Raw genomic sequence first — 19814 nt, 5'->3', positions numbered from 1 at the left:
TATATTCCTCCAGTGCTGACCCCTGTGTTGCCCCCTGTGGTTACTATATTCCTCCAGTGCTGACCCCTGTTGCCCCCTGTGGTTACTATATTCCTCCAGTGCTGACCCCTGTTGCCCCCTGTGGTTACTATATTCCTCCAGTGCTGACCCCTGTTGTCCTCCTCTGGTTACTATATTCCTCCAGTGCTGACCCCTGTTGCCCCCTCTGGTTACTATATTCCTCCAGTGCTGACCCCTGTTGCCTCCTCTGGTTACTATATTCCTCCAGTGCTGACCCCTGTTGCCCCCTCTGGTTACTATATTCCTCCAGTGCTGACCCCTGTTGCCCCCTCTGGTTACTATATTCCTCCAGTGCTGACCCCTGTTGCCCCCTGTGGTTACTATATTCCTCCAGTGCTGACCCCTGTGTTGCCCCCTGTGGTTACTATATTCCTCCAGTGCTGACCCCTGTGTTGCCCCCTCTGGTTACTATATTCCTCCAGTGCTGACCCCTGTTGCCCCCTGTGGTTACTATATTCCTCCAGTGCTGACCCCTGTTGCCCCCTCTGGTTACTATATTCCTCCAGTGCTGACCCCTGTTGCCCCCTCTGGTTACTATATTCCTCCAGTACTGACCCCTGTTGCCCCCTCTGGTTACTATATTCCTCCAGTGCTGACCCCTGTGTTGCACCTCTCTGGTTACTATATTCCTCCAGTGCTGACCCCTGTGTTGCCCCCTGTGGTTACTATATTCCTCCAGTGCTGACCCCTGTGTTGCACCTCTCTGGTTACTATATTCCTCCAGTGCTGACCCCTGTTGCCCCCTGTGGTTACTATATTCCTCCAGTGCTGACCCCTGTGTTGCCCCCTGTGGTTACTATATTCCTCCAGTGCTGACCCCTGTTGCCCCCTCTGGTTACTATATTCCTCCAGTGCTGACCCCTGTTGCCCCCTCTGGTTACTATATTCCTCCAGTGCTGACCCCTGTTGCCCCCTCTGGTTACTATATTCCTCCAGTGCTGACCCCTGTTGCCCCCTGTGGTTACTATATTCCTCCAGTGCTGACCCCTGTTGCCCCCTGTGGTTACTATATTCCTCCAGTGCTGACCCCTGTTGCCCCCTGTGGTTACTATATTCCTCCAGTGCTGACCCCTGTTGCCCCCTCTGGTTACTATATTCCTCCAGTGCTGACCCCTGTTGCCCCCTCTGGTTACTATATTCCTCCAGTGCTGACCCCTGTTGCCCCCTCTGGTTACTATATTCCTCCAGTGCTGACCCCTGTTGCCCCCTGTGGTTACTATATTCCTCCAGTGCTGACCCCTGTTGCCCCCTCTGGTTACTATATTCCTCCAGTGCTGACCCCTGTGTTGCCCCCTGTGGTTACTATATTCCTCCAGTGCTGACCCCTGTGTTGCCCCCTGTGGTTACTATATTCCTCCAGTGCTGACCCCTGTTGCCCCCTCTGGTTACTATATTCCTCCAGTGCTGACCCCTGTTGCCCCCTCTGGTTACTATATTCCTCTAGTGCTGACCCCTGTTGCCCCCTGTGGTTACTATATTCCTCCAGTGCTGACCCCTGTTGCCCCCTCTGGTTACTATATTCCTCCAGTGCTGACCCCTGTTGCCCCCTGTGGTTACTATATTCCTCCAGTGCTGACCCCTGTTGCCCCCTGTGGTTACTATATTCCTCCAGTGCTGACCCCTGTGTTGCCCCCTGTGGTTACTATATTCCTCCAGTGCTGACCCCTGTGTTGCCCCCTGTGGTTACTATATTCCTCCAGTGCTGACCCCTGTGTTGCCCCCTCTGGTTACTATATTCCTCCAGTGCTGACCCCTGTTGCCCCCTGTGGTTACTATATTCCTCCAGTGCTGACCCCTGTGTTGCCCCCTGTGGTTACTATATTCCTCCAGTGCTGACCCCTGTTGCCCCCTGTGGTTACTATATTCCTCCAGTGCTGACCCCTGTTGCCCCCTGTGGTTACTATATTCCTCCAGTGCTGACCCCTGTTGCCCCCTGTGGTTACTATATTCCTCCAGTGCTGACCCCTGTTGCCCCCTCTGGTTACTATATTCCTCCAGTGCTGACCCCTGTGTTGCCCCCTCTGGTTACTATATTCCTCCAGTGCTGACCCCTGTTGCCCCCTGTGGTTACTATATTCCTCCAGTGCTGACCCCTGTTGCCCCCTGTGGTTACTATATTCCTCCAGTGCTGACCCCTGTTGCCCCCTGTGGTTACTATATTCCTCCAGTGCTGACCCCTGTTGCCCCCTCTGGTTACTATATTCCTCCAGTGCTGACCCCTGTGTTGCCCCCTGTGGTTACTATATTCCTCCAGTGCTGACCCCTGTGTTGCACCTCTCTGGTTACTATATTCCTCCAGTGCTGACCCCTGTTGCCCCCTGTGGTTACTATATTCCTCCAGTGCTGACCCCTGTGTTGCCCCCTGTGGTTACTATATTCCTCCAGTGCTGACCCCTGTTGCCCCCCTCTGGTTACTATATTCCTCCAGTGCTGACCCCTGTTGCCCCCTCTGGTTACTATATTCCTCCAGTGCTGATCCCTGTTGCCCCCTGTGGTTACTATATTCCTCCAGTGCTGACCCCTGTGTTGCCCCCTGTGGTTACTATATTCCTCCAGTGCTGACCCCTGTTGCCCCCTCTGGTTACTATATTCCTCCAGTGCTGACCCCTGTTGCCCCCTGTGGTTACTATATTCCTCCAGTGCTGACCCCTGTTGCCCCCTCTGGTTACTATATTCCTCCAGTGCTGACCCCTGTGTTGCCCCCTGTGGTTACTATATTCCTCCAGTGCTGACCCCTGTGTTGCCCCCTGTGGTTACTATATTCCTCCAGTGCTGACCCCTGTTGCCCCCTCTGGTTACTATATTCCTCCAGTGCTGACCCCTGTTGCCCCCTCTGGTTACTATATTCCTCTAGTGCTGACCCCTGTTGCCCCCTGTGGTTACTATATTCCTCCAGTGCTGACCCCTGTTGCCCCCTCTGGTTACTATATTCCTCCAGTGCTGACCCCTGTTGCCCCCTGTGGTTACTATATTCCTCCAGTGCTGACCCCTGTTGCCCCCTGTGGTTACTATATTCCTCCAGTGCTGACCCCTGTGTTGCCCCCTGTGGTTACTATATTCCTCCAGTGCTGACCCCTGTGTTGCCCCCTGTGGTTACTATATTCCTCCAGTGCTGACCCCTGTGTTGCCCCCTCTGGTTACTATATTCCTCCAGTGCTGACCCCTGTTGCCCCCTGTGGTTACTATATTCCTCCAGTGCTGACCCCTGTGTTGCCCCCTGTGGTTACTATATTCCTCCAGTGCTGACCCCTGTTGCCCCCTGTGGTTACTATATTCCTCCAGTGCTGACCCCTGTTGCCCCCTCTGGTTACTATATTCCTCCAGTGCTGACCCCTGTTGCCCCCTGTGGTTACTATATTCCTCCAGTGCTGACCCCTGTTGCCCCCTCTGGTTACTATATTCCTCCAGTGCTGACCCCTGTGTTGCCCCCTGTGGTTACTATATTCCTCCAGTGCTGACCCCTGTGTTGCCCCCTGTGGTTACTATATTCCTCCAGTGCTGACCCCTGTTGCCCCCTCTGGTTACTATATTCCTCCAGTGCTGACCCCTGTTGCCCCCTCTGGTTACTATATTCCTCTAGTGCTGACCCCTGTTGCCCCCTGTGGTTACTATATTCCTCCAGTGCTGACCCCTGTTGCCCCCTCTGGTTACTATATTCCTCCAGTGCTGACCCCTGTTGCCCCCTGTGGTTACTATATTCCTCCAGTGCTGACCCCTGTTGCCCCCTGTGGTTACTATATTCCTCCAGTGCTGACCCCTGTGTTGCCCCCTGTGGTTACTATATTCCTCCAGTGCTGACCCCTGTGTTGCCCCCTGTGGTTACTATATTCCTCCAGTGCTGACCCCTGTGTTGCCCCCTCTGGTTACTATATTCCTCCAGTGCTGACCCCTGTTGCCCCCTGTGGTTACTATATTCCTCCAGTGCTGACCCCTGTGTTGCCCCCTGTGGTTACTATATTCCTCCAGTGCTGACCCCTGTTGCCCCCTGTGGTTACTATATTCCTCCAGTGCTGACCCCTGTTGCCCCCTGTGGTTACTATATTCCTCCAGTGCTGACCCCTGTTGCCCCCTCTGGTTACTATATTCCTCCAGTGCTGACCCCTGTTGCCCCCTGTGGTTACTATATTCCTCCAGTGCTGACCCCTGTTGCACTGGTGATTGTGACCCAGCCTGAGTACTTCCTATTAATAAGATACCATAGAGACTTTGTTACTGGAAGAATTCCACCTGATCCATCTTAGAGTAGGTAAAGCTTCTTTGCTTCTTCCAGGTTTTGCTGCCGTTCTGAGCCACTCTGTATATTCTGAATGGTTGTGTCAGGGCTTTGTTAGGGAGGACACTGGTAAGTGATTTCTGGAGCATGCCAGTAAGGCTTTGTTCACATCACTTTGGAGCATCCTTTTGGAGGGATTTATCTGATGCATTATTGCCTACAGGGTCCTTAATGTCTGTGCCTGATGCAAATGCAGTGGGAACATGATCCTAACCTGAACAACTAATAATAGAAGGTGTTTGTGTAGATACTGGCTAATGGAACTGTCCTCCATATTTATGGTGAGAACAAGGCTCCCTTCCACCGGCCTACTCACTATTTGATTTGCATTTTCTTCTTTAGAATTGATTTTGTCTGTAGTATCCACTAAGAAAGTCTCTTTACATCTCGCTTTTCCAAATTACTCAGCAGGCAGGCCGGGTCTGTGAAAGGCACAACCGCTGCATTGTCCAGATTGTGTACTAAAATTGATTTTGCGTAGCAGCCGATCAACAGTATATTCATGTATTGTGCTGCATGATGAATTTCAGAGCAGACCCCTGTTCAATAGATCACTGTACGCCCTTTGTTCTAGGTACAGAGTGCGGGAAATAACAGGAGCATTTGTGTCTGTAGCCATGGGCATCACGTCAATATTCTGAGAGCAATTTACAACCATAACAAGTCAAATCCCCTTAATGTATCTCACAATGGTGAATTTGGACACATTGTGTCGACCTCCTTCTCTGTCGTCTCAGTTTGCGCCCGGTCTTTTGTATGAGGGGCGGCCGTAGGTTTTGGCTGCGAGCTCTTTCTGCTCTACTTACTGTGCCATACAAACCGATAAAATCTCTCGTACTCTTTACTGAACACCTAGACGAGCTGTGAATAGTCGCACACCTTAATATGGCAGAGAGATGTAACACGTTCTTTCTGTGTAGATTTGCATAGAAATTGGAGATGGGTTTTTGTGTAAATACACCCCAGCATGGCCGCCTATATTTTAGATTTGTTGGTTTTCCCACACGGGGATCCAGAGACACCTTGTACATAGTAGCTTGTCCACCATACTGGGGAATGTGCATGAATATGTTCCAGAAATGTCATAGTCCTGTTGTGTCTTTGGTATATGGGTCGTATAGATGACAAGATTTGGGCACAAGTCTTACAATTTCTGCAGTTGAATGGATATGTACCAGTCTGATGGTGACACCAGGGCACTTCTATTGACTACAAGTCTCCCCTCACAACTAGGGTTGAGCCGATCTTGAGTTTTCAGGGTCGTCTTTAAAATCTGATTTTCAATCGTTTTCCAGCTGATCACGAAATTTGCTCGATCGCTGATTGGGATCTGATCTTTCCCAATCCCGATCACTCAACCCTACTCACAACCCATCTCTGCTATAACCTCAGCTTTATAACCCTGCTATATCTTATGTATCATTGCCTTTGTGTAGCATCTTGCCAGTTCTGCGTTTTCCATCATTCATTTGGTAGCCTGAAGAAGGAGCCATGAAAGCTGCACATGGGATAGTTCTAGTTTTCATTGCTAACTCCATGATCCAAATGTTATAGATCCCTCAGCAAATTCACCCCCAAAATCTAATGTCTAAAAGCTTCTGTCCCCAAGCCCTGACAATCTGGCTAGCTGTACGTCTTCCTATGGGTGAGATCAATGTAGTCCTCTAGTAAGTGACAACTCCGGGGGAGATAACCAGCATATGTCAGGGTGAGATATGGCCCCGGCAGCACTTCATTGGATTCGGTAGGTGAAGGTCACAGGCAATCTGAACACTATCATTTAATCATCTTTGCAAAGTAATCTGCGGGTTGTGAATGTGAGGCACCGGTGATCCTCGGCTTATTACCGCTCATCTTTGCATACAATATATTACTCCGCGCTCTCTGGAACGGGCGAACAGTCTACTAGAACAATGACCTTGTGCATGGACGACGGCGAGTTTACAGACTGGATATACAGGCAGTGCGGGCAGATGACAGCTTCATACTTTTTCTATTATACAGTCTACTATTGGATTGACCTCTATATTGTTTAGCTGTAAACCTTTGCTTATTCTATACGCATATAACAATATATAAGGCTACATAAGCATTACCCTACTATGCAATCCTAACCAACCCCATGGCTCCAGCATCCATAAGCAGCTTGTGGCTCTTGCAGATAACCGGCCATATTGTTCACTGATCTTCATCCAGCAGTCTTAGGAGAAATAGGACGTGACGCCATGTTGTAGTCGCCAGTATTACCCAGTAGGTTCCCATTAATGTAGTACCAGACCTACAGACCTCGCTCTGCATTAGTAGGGAGTCACCCACTGGCCGGCCATCTGATAAGTCAACATGTCGGGGACTGGATACAAGGACTGGATTTTTTGTACTAAAATATAATACTTTGTATTAAAAAGGGTTTTCTGGGTTGAATATACGAATGACGTCTCCCAGGCATAGGTCTACCGTATCAAATTGGTGGGGTTTATCTGAAATCCCCATTCTGTTGTCAGGAGCTAATACACAGAGAATAGAGCAGGAAGCAGACAGCGCCGTTCTCTCTGCCATGGCCAGACCACGCTCTTGTATACTGCTGCAGTGTCTGATATACATCACTTCTGGATATCTCCTGAGCTGGAGAGAGTGAAGAGAAGAAACCACCAGAAATAAAGGAACATCCTGGACACTAATCTTCTCTTGTCAATGGCCAGTAACCAGTGGTCAATAGAGTCAATGGCTAGTAACCAGTGGCCAGTAGAGTCAATGGCCAGTAACCAGTGGTCAGTAGAGTCAATGGCCAGTAACCAGTGGTCAGTAGAGTCAATGGCCAGTAACCAGTGGTCAGTAGAGTCATTGGCTAGTAACCAGTGGTCAGTAGAGTCAATGGCCAGTAACCAGTGGTCAGTAGAGTCAATGGCTAGTAACCAGTGGTCAGTAGAGTCAATGGCCAGTAACCAGTGGTCGGTAGAATCAATGGCCAGCAACCAGTGGTCAGTAGAGTCATTGGCTAGTAACCAGTGGTCAGTAGAGTCAATGGCTAGTAACCAGTGGTCAGTAGAGTCAATGGCCAGTAACCAGTGGTCGGTAGAATCAATGGCCAGTAACCAGTGGTCAGTAGAGTCAATGGCCAGTAACCAGTGGTCGGTAGAATCAATGGCCAGTAACCAGTGGTCAGTAGAGTCAATGGCCAGTAACCAGTGGTCAGTAGAGTCATTGGCTAGTAACCAGTGGTCAGTAGAGTCAATGGCCAGTAACCAGTGGTCAGTAGAGTCAATGGCTAGTAACCAGTGGTCAGTAGAGTCATTGGCTAGTAACCAGTGGTCAGTAGAGTCAATGGCCAGTAACCAGTGGTCAGTAGAGTCAATGGCCAGTAACCAGTGGTCGGTAGAATCAATGGCCAGTAACCAGTGGTCAGTAGAGTCAATGGCCAGTAACCAGTGGTCAGTAGAGTCAATAGCCAATAACCAGTGGTCGGTAGAATCAATGGCCAGTAACCAGTGGTCAGTAGAGTCAATGGCCAGTAACCAGTGGTCAGTAGAGTCAATAGCCAATAACCAGTGGTTGGTAGAGTCAATGGACAATAACCAGTGGTCGGTAGAGTCAATGGCCAATAACCAGTAGTCGGTAGAGTCAATGGCCAGTAACCAGTGGTCAGTAGAGTCAATGGACAGTAACCAGTGGACAGTAGAGTCAATGGACAGTAACCAGTGGTCAATAGAGTCAATATCCAGTAACCAGTGGTCAGTAGAGTCAATGGCCAGTAACCAGTGATCAGTAGAGTCAATGGTCAATAACCAGTGGTCATTACAGTCAATGGCCAGTAACCAGTGGTCAGTACAATCAATGGCCAGTAACCAGTGGTTGGTAGAGTCAATGGCCAGTAACCAGTGGTCAGTAGAGTCAATAGCCAATAACCAGTGGTCAGTACAGTCAATGGCCAGTAACCAGTGGTCAGTACAATCAATGGCCAGTAACCAGTGGTCAGTACAGTCAATGGCCGCTAACCAGTGGTCAGTACAGTCAATGGATAGTAACCAGTGGTCAGTACAGTCAATGGATAGTAACCAGTGCTCAGTAGAGTCAATGGCCAGTAACCAGTGGTCAGTAGAGTCAATGGCCAGTAACCAGTGGTCAGTAGAGTCATTGGCTAGTAACCAGTGGTCAGTAGAGTCAATGGCTAGTAACCAGTGGTCAGTAGAGACAATGGCTAGTAACCAGTGGTCAGTAGAGTCATGAGCTGAACATCCATCTTTCATTCCTAGCATGTTATAAAGATGACCTGTTCCAGGGTACGCACCCTCCTCCCCCCTCAGATTAGACAAATGTCTGTCTATAGGTTTCTATATTGGGATCTCTGGGGAGACTGATGATTCCTGGAAATCTGTGTGACAACCCCTATGGGAGCTGTAGTGCAGACCATTGCAATTGTCTTCCATCTTTCTGTCATGTTAGCAGGAACAAGACTTTCCGTCTGGGCTCACAAGTGCCTATGGTGCCGTACAGCTGATTCCCACGCTATTGCAGGTATATTTGTAGTGCGGTTTTTAGCTGGACGGTTTTCGCAGGTGAGCTGTTTAGTAAGCATGTATGTGCACAACGTTATAGAAATGAATGAGGTTATTGGTTGTTGTCAGACCCGGTGTCTGTGTACGCAGCCTTACCCCGAGCACAGCCTTGCTCAGCAGAGAACAGATAGCGGTTTTTATTTCTCTTCAGTGTCGGGAGCTACTAAAACGAAAACGTCTCCTTGCCAGTAGAGTCCATTATATGCATATAAACAGCTTGTTACATGACGGTATTGTGCACAGATTACTTAATATATCACATTAGAGCGCATCCATTCCTCCTAGCACAATACTGCACCCATAAGGAACCAGGGTTTATTAACTATCAAACAAAAGCCTATTATCTATCAAGCAAAACTGCTCGTGGAGAGTCAAACAGATGTTCCGATCTACAAGGCTTGTTTTTCTTTTACGGTAATAAACTGGAACAATCAAAATGCTGATATTACAACCCTGTGGAAATGAGGAGAGGACAGAGGTAGATGAACGGCCTCCACCAGTCCCCTCATAGTCCCCAAACGCAGATGATCACAATCTATTATTTACATTGTCTCAGACAGTAGAATATATCCTCCCATACATAAACATAAAACGCACCCTCCTATTCACTCCCCAGACCTCGTCCTCATCGTCCTCCACATATAAATCCAGCGGCTTTTATGGCCACCAATTTTGTCCTCGCCCATATAAGAGATGCAGTTTGGCAAAAGTCCAGTTTCCAAGACCCGCCCAGGCTCGGAGAGCTTCATTCTCTTGGCTGTTCAGTCTTTCATTCTGTTCACACTTGGGGGGTTTTCTGGGTTTTCTGGTATTTTTCACAGGACAGTCTGTAGCCCTAATCGCAAGAACCAAAAGAACCGAGTGAAGGCCAGTAGCGGCCATACAATCTGGATTCACCATATCTAGTCAAAGTCCATCCATTTGGAATCTTTTGTATCAGATAAATGCAACCTCAGATGTACAACAAGACGACTAAATATACCGCGCACTTATTTATATAACAAAACAAGGCAAATGGAGAAGCAGTGTGTGAAAAATGAGTCCACACATACTGTTTCCATTGAAATAATGAGGGTAAGTAGCCGCCGATCACTGCAATGCAAAGGAGTTTTGGCAGTTTGCTGGTCTGGAGCATTTAGTATGTGTACCAATACAATGCCGAGGAGGAAAGACATCAGCAATGATCTGAGAGAAGCCATTGTTGCTGGAGTTTTTGACTTCCATTCTGAAATGAGCCAATTGCTCCAATTATTTCAATAGCAGAGATGGAAGTAAGCCAAGTGCTGTAGTTCAGTTATGGCTCCCATATATTGGGACTCATTGGAAAATGATCTTTCTATCCTAATATGTTCTATAGATAAGCAGCAGCAGCGCTTCCAATGACTTATGTTACACACTACCACTGCAGGTCTTACTCACTTTTGTACATGTCGCCGATCTGAGCATTTGATATTGCACCTCTGCCCTATCCCAAGCGCTGCTTATCTCTAACCCAATCCTTATAGACAGAGAGGGGCACAAGGCTGTTAGGTAGGTCCTGAAATTTGCACAAAATTAGTAACAGAGGATGAGATAACAAGTTCCACTCGCTGTTTGCGCATGTTATTTCAGATACTATTTCACCTCCTGTTTTATTACACAAGAACGAGGTCAATCTATGGAGATTACTGAAACCATCCGTAACCTTCCATAATTATTCAGGAGACTTGTGTATGTACAGGAGACGTCTTACAGTGATTTGTATCTTATGTTTATTTTACCATCTTCTCTTCCTCCTTCCTAGAGGTTAGCTGCTACAATGTCTCCCATAGAAAATCCATGGAAGAAATAGAAGATTCTGCTCTCTAAGGCCCAATGACCAAGCATGGCGTCCGCGGGTAGCCGGTGCTCCAATGCTCTGCTCTAATAATGATAGAGGATAATGATAGTCCTATCCTTGTCCGTGAAATTGAAACAGGATGAACCCCCCCCCCCCATAGAAATGAATGAAGCAAGCAGGGCACCTGAATGACAGTGAGTTGTCATCTGAGTATGATCTAAGTATCTTGCTTTAAAAAATGGCCGCCTCCTCAACCTGCGCTGTCGGTCGTGTACAGGAGGCCTAATCCTCTCTCAGTCAATCAGGAGCATCATGGAGAATATTATAAAGAAGGACTGAGCGGCAGCCATGGATAGAAAACCCTGGGGTGAGACAGAAACTTGATATTAGATGCAGCGACTGCTCTCTCCATGTCTCTGCTTCTTCTTCACTGGAGAATGCAAGGAAACATATAAAAAGATACCAAGAAGTCTGGAAACATGCGAGTCATGTAAAAGCAGTTTAGCCAAATGTCCACAATCCCGAGGACACGGCTGTTGGTGAACTCTCGGTCTAATAGGAAACGCAAACCGGGGAATGACAATGAGAGCAGTGCAGCGCCGGATAGACTTGATCCAACCTGCACACGCCATTGCTGATGGACGCCGCTCCTATTCAATCCTTTGTATGTGCTGATGGTCTCTAGTTTCCTTATGTGCAGATCCCCGGTGGTCTAGAAGTTTCATCCATATTTAGTCTCCATTCTACACCAAATGCCTCCTCCAAGATTCCTTGGTTACTCCTCATTCTGAGAACTTGTTTTTTTTTACCATAAGTTGCAGTGTTGGAGCCATAAAACGTGACCCTGATGTTGCCTCCTGTTACGCGATCCTTGCACATAAACACTAGGATTTACACAAGACTATCTGCAAAGTTGTGCCCTTGTTCTAATGTTAATAGCCTTTAATACTCACTTTGGGCCTATTTCTGCTATTGTATATTTGCATTTTGCCTATTACTTCTTATGACACTCTCTCTAGGACTCTCATAGTCTGAATAAGGCTTAAAGTTAGAAAATACAGTCATTGAGGCGAGTGGAGGGCCTGCGCCGAGCTCTACATCAATGCCCTCGCTATAGACGCTGCTCTATCCTTTGAAGGTTTGCATGCATACTCTATTAAGAATAAGGGTCTGGAAGATCCCGGGGAGCCAGAGGAGACTGAATAAAACAACACTTGCTATAGACTTAGAAAATCTTGCAGGATCCCCTGTTTTATATTCCTGACTGAGAACCTCCTGCAGCTGATCCCTGAAAAATACATCAGCGCTTTATTTCTGAGGGTTTGGTCCATGGCAGTCTCTTCCTCCGGTGGACGCCAGGCCGATGGATTGGAGATTTAGCTGTTTGTTCTTAAATCATCTATTGATTTAACACTCACCAGTCTTGCAGTTTGTGCGTCTGCAATTTTAACCTACGTATTTTTGGCAGCCGTCAAGACACAAGACACAAATAAATTGATTATCTCTTCTCCGGCCGGCATGCTCTTGTCGTGTGACCCTCCGTGAATTACGCTCAATTGGCCGCATGGTTATCGCTTCTTTTGTGTATTAAATAGACCACGTTCAGAAGCCTTGTCCATTTTCCAGTCAATCAAACCAGTGTAGCGGGAGATCTACCTTGGCTGTCTGTTAGATCTGCTGTGACGTTCAATTACCGCACACACAAGCCCAGGCGCCGGCTCGGGAGCCTTGGCGGTATAATTGGGTGCTTTTTCCGCTGTATACCGTCCTGCCCGTGTTCTATTTGTCAGCTGATGTGGAGATTGGGAGCTGATTTAAAGAATTCTCAATAGTTTGGAGAACAAAGCCAGGAGATGCGCGCCTCGCCATACCCGGGAGGATTGATGTTGTGGTTTAGCATAGTGCAAGGCTCACGGTGCAGACAGAGGTGCCATTTTTTGCTGCATTGGGAGGGAGGTAATAAAACTGTAATTGGTGTGAATATATAAACGGTTACACATTTTACTGAAGGATTTTTGTAGTATAAAAATGGTTGAACGTACTGCGGTGATTTAGTGGGCTTTGCCGCCTTATCCCCTGTAATGAGCACAAACCAAACTCCTCAGTGCAGGGAAATGTTTCAGCCATTGGTCTTTATTAAATGCTGCAAAGATGGAAATAATCGGAATATCAGGGTGCTTAAAGGGGGGTGCAACGTTATAGATCAGATCAATAGGGTTTCAATTCTTGGTACCCCTGCCTGGGTGAAGGGTCCTTTGCAAATATTTGATCGCCATATGTAATCCCCAGTCCACCACCTGTCCCCTCCATACATCTCACCCCGTCTCCTTTGCATAGGTTTTATCCACATCCACCTGCACCATTTGAATACCCTATACCTGCAGAAGATGGTGCATTACAGCGATTACACCTGGAAATCTGCTCATTGTATTCCACCACGTGGCCACAGACTTGGGTGATATAGAGTGTCGTATTGGCATAGATCATACCAGTATATAGAGGTATAACAGACCCCACTGTATTGAAGAGTGTAAGCAGCTATATACAACAACAGCAACAAACAAAGCCCCATATAACATGTCAGATGTGCACACGCCATACACGCGGTCCGGACGTAGCCGCCTTCTGTCACCGAGTCCTAAGCAGACGGACACGTTGGCGATGGTGCCCATTATTTGTGTATGTTATTTGGTTGAGCGCAGAAAACATCCCGGAAGATTTTCCCATAAACATGTAAGCAGGATGACGAAAGGAAGATTAAAGTATTTAATGTAAAGGAGAAAATCTGCCCAGGCTCATTATAAATGCTAAGTCTTCAAATGCAGTTTAATATCATTATAATTTGTGATTTAAGGGCGGCTGTTCTCCCAGGAGCCCATTTGTATCTGCGCGCTGCTGCAGTTCTCCGACGCCTCGTGATAGACAAACCTGTTGCTCATTTGCTTTTTTCCCTCTTTCTCGGCTTCATTTGTGCATTTTATATGCCAATTATGGGTAGTGGTTGGAGTGATTTCCATCTGCCATTGTGAGGAGTTAATCAACAGTACGACAGGATCGCTTCCAGGCCCCTCTCCCCAATCTGCTCGGAGAATGGCGAATGTCTCTACGGCTGCGCGGACGTCTCAGGGGCTGGAAGCTGCAGCTTTTTTTGTGCTTAAACCTTGCAATGAGCTGAACTACAGAGTTTAGCTTGTTTGGATTTGCTTGTAAACCTCTTAGATATGATATGTGCAATCCTCTTATACATAAATTCCTTGTAGCATCTGACAGAATGTATTGAAAGCCGATCCAGCCAGACAAATATCACTGTCAGATGGGGAAATCTTCACTAAAAGCTCAAAAGATTTGAGAACCTCACGGACGCATTAAAGTGGCCTTGTCACTGTGGAGCCGGCCGCAGCTCTTCGGGGGCTCTGCACCAGTATTTGACCTGTAAAATCCATGTGAATGATATGTCACCGACTCAGGAATAATAATACAGATTTATTAAGATTGGGATCTTGTTCGCCAGTTTGGTTCAGGGAATGACTGATTTATGAAAAGTCTCCGGCCACGTCACATATCAGTCAGACGTCCCTGCACCTGAATAGGGATCTACCCAAGATAGGAAGTGATTTCCATTACAACTTATGTCAGAAAACTGTCCTGAATTATAATAAATATGTTAGGACTAGGAATCTCTGCCCCAAACCGCCCCACTCCATACACATTCCCACAATCTGTGATATGCTGGTTCTGGTGACAGTAACCTATCTATCTGCAGGGCTGGGGTGACAGTAACCTATCTATCTGCAGGGCTGGGGTGATATGCTGGGTCTGGTGAGAGTAACCTATCTGTAGGACTGGGGTGATATGCTGGGTCTGGTGACAGTAACCTATCTATCTGATCTATCTGCAGGGCTGGGGTGATATGCTGGTTCTGGTGACAGTAACCTATCTATCTGCAGGGCTGGGGTGATATGCTGGTTCTGGTGACAGTAACCTATCTATCTGCAGGGCTGGGGTGACAGTAACCTATCTATCTGCAGGGCTGGGGTGATATGCTGGGTCTGGTGACAGTAACCTATCTATCTGCAGGGCTGGGGTGATATGCTGGGTCTGGTGACAGTAACCTATCTATCTGCAGGGCTGGGGTGATATGCTGGTTCTGGTGACAGTAACCTATCTATCTGCAGGGCTGGGGTGATATGCTGGTTCTGGTGACAGTAACCTATCTATCTGCAGGGCTGGGGTGATATGCTGGGTCTGGTGACAGTAACCTATCTATCTGCAGGACTGGGGTGATATGCTGGTTCTGGTGACAGTAACCTATCTATCTGCAGGGCTGGGGTGATATGCTGGTTCTGGTGACAGTAACCTATCTATCTGCAGGGCTGGGGTGATATGCTGGTTCTGGTGACAGTAACCTATCTATCTGCAGGGCTGGGGTGACAGTAACCTATCTATCTGCAGGGCTGGGGTGATATGCTGGGTCTGGTGAGAGTAACGTATCTGCAGGACTGGGGTGATATGCTGGGTCTGGTGACAGTAACCTATCTATCTGCAGGGCTGGGGTGATATGCTGGGTCTGGTGACAGTAACCTATCTATCTGCAGGGCTGGGGTGATATGCTGGGTCTGGTGACAGTAACCTATCTATCTGCAGGGCTGGGGTGATATGCTGGGTCTGGTGACAGTAACCTATCTATCTGCAGGGCTTAGGTGATATGCTGGGTCTGGTGACAGTAACCTATCTATCTGCAGGACTGGGGTGATATGCTGGTTCTGGTGACAGTAACCTATCTATCTGCAGGGCTGGGGTAATATGCTGGGTCTGGTGACAGTAACCTATCTATCTGCAGGGCTGGGGTGATATGCTGGTTCTGGTGACAGTAACCTATCTATCTGCAGGGCTGGGGTGATATGCTGGGTCTGGTGACACTAACCTATCTATCTGCAGGGCTGGGGTGATATGCTGGGTCTGGTGACAGTAACCTATCTATCTGCAGGGCTGGGGTGATATGCTGGGTCTGGTGACAGTAACCTATCTATCGGCAGGGCTGGGGTGATATGCTGGGTCTGGTGACACTAACCTATCTATCTGCAGGGCTGGGGTAATATACTGCGGTCTGGTGACAGTAACCTATCTATCTGCAGGGCTGGGGTGATATGCTGTTTCTGGTGACAGTAACCTATCTATCTGCAGGGCTGGGGTGATATGCTGGTTCTGGTGACAGTAACCTATCTATCTGCAGGACTGGGGTGATATGCTGGTTCTGGTGACAGTAACCTATCTATCTGCAGGGCTGGGGTGATATGCTGGTTCTGGTGACAGTAACCTATCTATCTGCAGGGCTGGGGTGATATGCTGGTTCTGGTGACAGTAACCTATCTATCTGCAGGACTGGGGTGATATGCTGGTTCTGGTGACAGTAACCTATCTATCTGCAGGGCTGGGGTGATATGCTGGTTCTGGTGACAGTAACCTATCTATCTGCAGGGCTGGGGTGATATGCTGGGTCTGGTGACAGTAACCTATCTATCTGCAGGGCTGGGGTGATATGCTGGGTCTGGTGACAGTAACCTATCTATCTGCAGGGCTGGGGTGATATGCTGGCTCTGGAGACAGTAACCTATCTATCTGCAGGGCTGGGGTGATATGCTGGTTCTGGTGACACAAACCTATCTATCTGCAGGGCTGGGGTGATATGCTGGTTCTGGTGACAGTAACCTATCTATCTGCAGGGCTGGGGTGATATGCTGGTTCTGGTGACAGTAACCTATCTATCTGCAGGGCTGGGGTAATATGCTGGTTCTGGTGACAGTAACCTATCTATCTGCAGGGCTGGGGTGATATGCTGGTTCTGGTGACAGTAACCTATCTATCTGCAGGGCTGGGGTGATATGCTGGTTCTGGTGACAGTAACCTATCTATCTGCAGGGCTGGGGTGATATGCTGGTTCTGGTGACACTAACCTATCTATCTGCAGGACTGGGGTGATATGCTGGGTCTGGTGACAGTAACCTATCTATCTGCAGGGCTGGGGTGATATACTGGTTCTGGTGACAGTAACCTATCTATCTGCAGGGCTTGGGTGATATGCTGGTTCTGGTGACAGTAACCTATCTATCTGCAGGACTGGGGTGATATGCTGGTTCTGGTGACAGTAACCTATCTATCTGCAGGGCTGGGGTGATATGCTGTTACTGGTGACAGTAACCTATCTATCTGCAGGGCTGGGGTGATATGCTGGTTCTGGTGACAGTAACCTATCTATCTGCAGGACTGGGGTGATATGCTGTTACTGGTGACAGTAACCTATCTATCTGCAGGGCTGGGGTGATATGCTGGTTCTGGTGACAGTAACCTATCTATCTGCAGGGCTGGGGTGATATGCTGGGTCTGGTGACAGTAACCTATCTATCTGCAGGACTGGGGTGATATGCTGGTTCTGGTGACAGTAACCTATCTATCTGCAGGGCTGGGGTGATATGCTGGTTCTGGTGACAGTAACCTATCTATCTGCAGGGCTGGGGTGATATGCTGGTTCTGGTGACAGTAACCTATCTATCTGCAGGGCTGGGGTGATATGCTGGTTCTGGTGACACTAACCTATCTATCTGCAGGACTGGGGTGATATGCTGGGTCTGGTGACAGTAACCTATCTATCTGCAGGGCTGGGGTGATATACTGGTTCTGGTGACAGTAACCTATCTATCTGCAGGGCTTGGGTGATATGCTGGTTCTGGTGACAGTAACCTATCTATCTGCAGGACTGGGGTGATATGCTGGTTCTGGTGACAGTAACCTATCTATCTGCAGGGCTGGGGTGATATGCTGTTACTGGTGACAGTAACCTATCTATCTGCAGGGCTGGGGTGATATGCTGGTTCTGGTGACAGTAACCTATCTATCTGCAGGACTGGGGTGATATGCTGTTACTGGTGACAGTAACCTATCTATCTGCAGGGCTGGGGTGATATGCTGGTTCTGGTGACAGTAACCTATCTATCTGCAGGGCTGGGGTGATATGCTGGGTCTGGTGACAGTAACCTATCTATCTGCAGGACTGGGGTGATATGCTGGTTCTGGTGACAGTAACCTATCTATCTGCAGGGCTGGGGTGATATGCTGGTTCTGGTGACAGTAACCTATCTATCTGCAGGGCTGGGGTGATATGCTGGTTCTGGTGACAGTAACCTATCTATCTGCAGGGCTGGGGTGATATGCTGGTTCTGGTGACAGTAACCTATCTATCTGCAGGACTGGGGTGATATGCTGTTACTGGTGACAGTAACCTATCTATCTGCAGGGCTGGGGTGATATGCTGGTTCTGGTGACAGTAACCTATCTATCTGCAGGGCTGGGGTGATATGCTGGGTCTGGTGACAGTAACCTATCTATCTGCAGGACTGGGGTGATATGCTGGTTCTGGTGACAGTAACCTATCTATCTGCAGGGCTGGGGTGATATGCTGGTTCTGGTGAAAGTAACCTATCTATCTGCAGGGCTGGGGTGATATGCTGGTTCTGGTGACAGTAACCTATCTATCTGCAGGGCTGGGGTGATATGCTGGTTCTGGTGACAGTAACCTATCTATCTGCAGGACTGGGGTGATATGCTGGTTCTGGTGACAGTAACCTATCTATCTGCAGGACTGGGGTGATATGCTGGTTCTGGTGACAGTAACCTATCTATCTGCAGGGCTGGGGTGATATACTGGATCTGGTGACAGTAACCTATCTATCTGCAGGGCTGGGGTGATATGCTGGTTCTGGTGACAGTAACCTATCTATCTGCAGGGCTGGGGTGACAGTAACCTATCTATCTGCAGGGCTGGGGTGATATGCTGGGTCTGGTGAGAGTAACGTATCTGCAGGACTGGGGTGATATGCTGGGTCTGGTGACAGTAACCTATCTATCTGCAGGGCTGGGGTGATATGCTGGTTCTGGTGACAGTAACCTATCTATCTGCAGGGCTGGGGTGATATGCTGGGTCTGGTGACAGTAACCTATCTATCTGCAGGACTGGGGTGATATGCTGGGTCTGGTGACAGTAACCTATCTATCTGCAGGGCTGGGGTGATATGCTGGGTCTGGTGACAGTAACCTATCTATCTGCAGGGCTGGGGTGATATGCTGGGTCTGGTGACAGTAACCTATCTATCTGCAGGGCTGGGGTGATATGCTGGGTCTGGTGACAGTAACCTATCTATCTGCAGGACTGGGGTGATATGCTGGTTCTGGTGACAGTAACCTATCTATCTGCAGGGCTAGGGTAATATGCTGGGTCTGGTGACAGTAACCTATCTATCTGCAGGGCTGGGGTGATATGCTGGTTCTGGTGACAGTAACCTATCTATCTGCAGGGCTGGGGTGATATGCTGGGTCTGGTGACACTAACCTATCTATCTGCAGGGCTGGGGTGATATGCTGGGTCTGGTGACAGTAACCTGTCTATCTGCAGGGCTGGGGTGATATGCTGGGTCTGGTGACAGTAACCTATCTATCGGCAGGGCTGGGGTGATATGCTGGGTCTGGTGACACTAACCTATCTATCTGCAGAGCTGGGGTAATATACTGCGGTCTGGTGACAGTAACCTATCTATCTGCAGGGCTGGGGTGATATGCTGGTTCTGGTGACAGTAACCTATCTATCTGCAGGGCTGGGGTGATATGCTGGTTCTGGTGACAGTAACCTATCTATCTGCAGGACTGGGGTGATATGCTGGTTCTGGTGACAGTAACCTATCTATCTGCAGGGCTGGGGTGATATGCTGGTTCTGGTGACAGTAACCTATCTATCTGCAGGGCTGGGGTGATATGCTGGTTCTGGTGACAGTAACCTATCTATCTGCAGGACTGGGGTGATATGCTGGTTCTGGTGACAGTAACCTATCTATCTGCAGGGCTGGGGTGATATGCTGGTTCTGGTGACAGTAACCTATCTATCTGCAGGGCTGGGGTGATATGCTGGGTCTGGTGACAGTAACCTATCTATCTGCAGGGCTGGGGTGATATGCTGGGTCTGGTGACAGTAACCTATCTATCTGCAGGGCTGGGGTGATATGCTGGTTCTGGAGACAGTAACCTATCTATCTGCAGGGCTGGGGTGATATGCTGGTTCTGG

The sequence above is a fragment of the Leptodactylus fuscus genome, chromosome 9, assembly GCF_031893055.1.
Source record: "Leptodactylus fuscus isolate aLepFus1 chromosome 9, aLepFus1.hap2, whole genome shotgun sequence".
NCBI classification, from domain to species: Eukaryota; Metazoa; Chordata; class Amphibia; order Anura; family Leptodactylidae; genus Leptodactylus; species Leptodactylus fuscus.
This window is presented reverse-complemented; position numbering follows the sequence as displayed.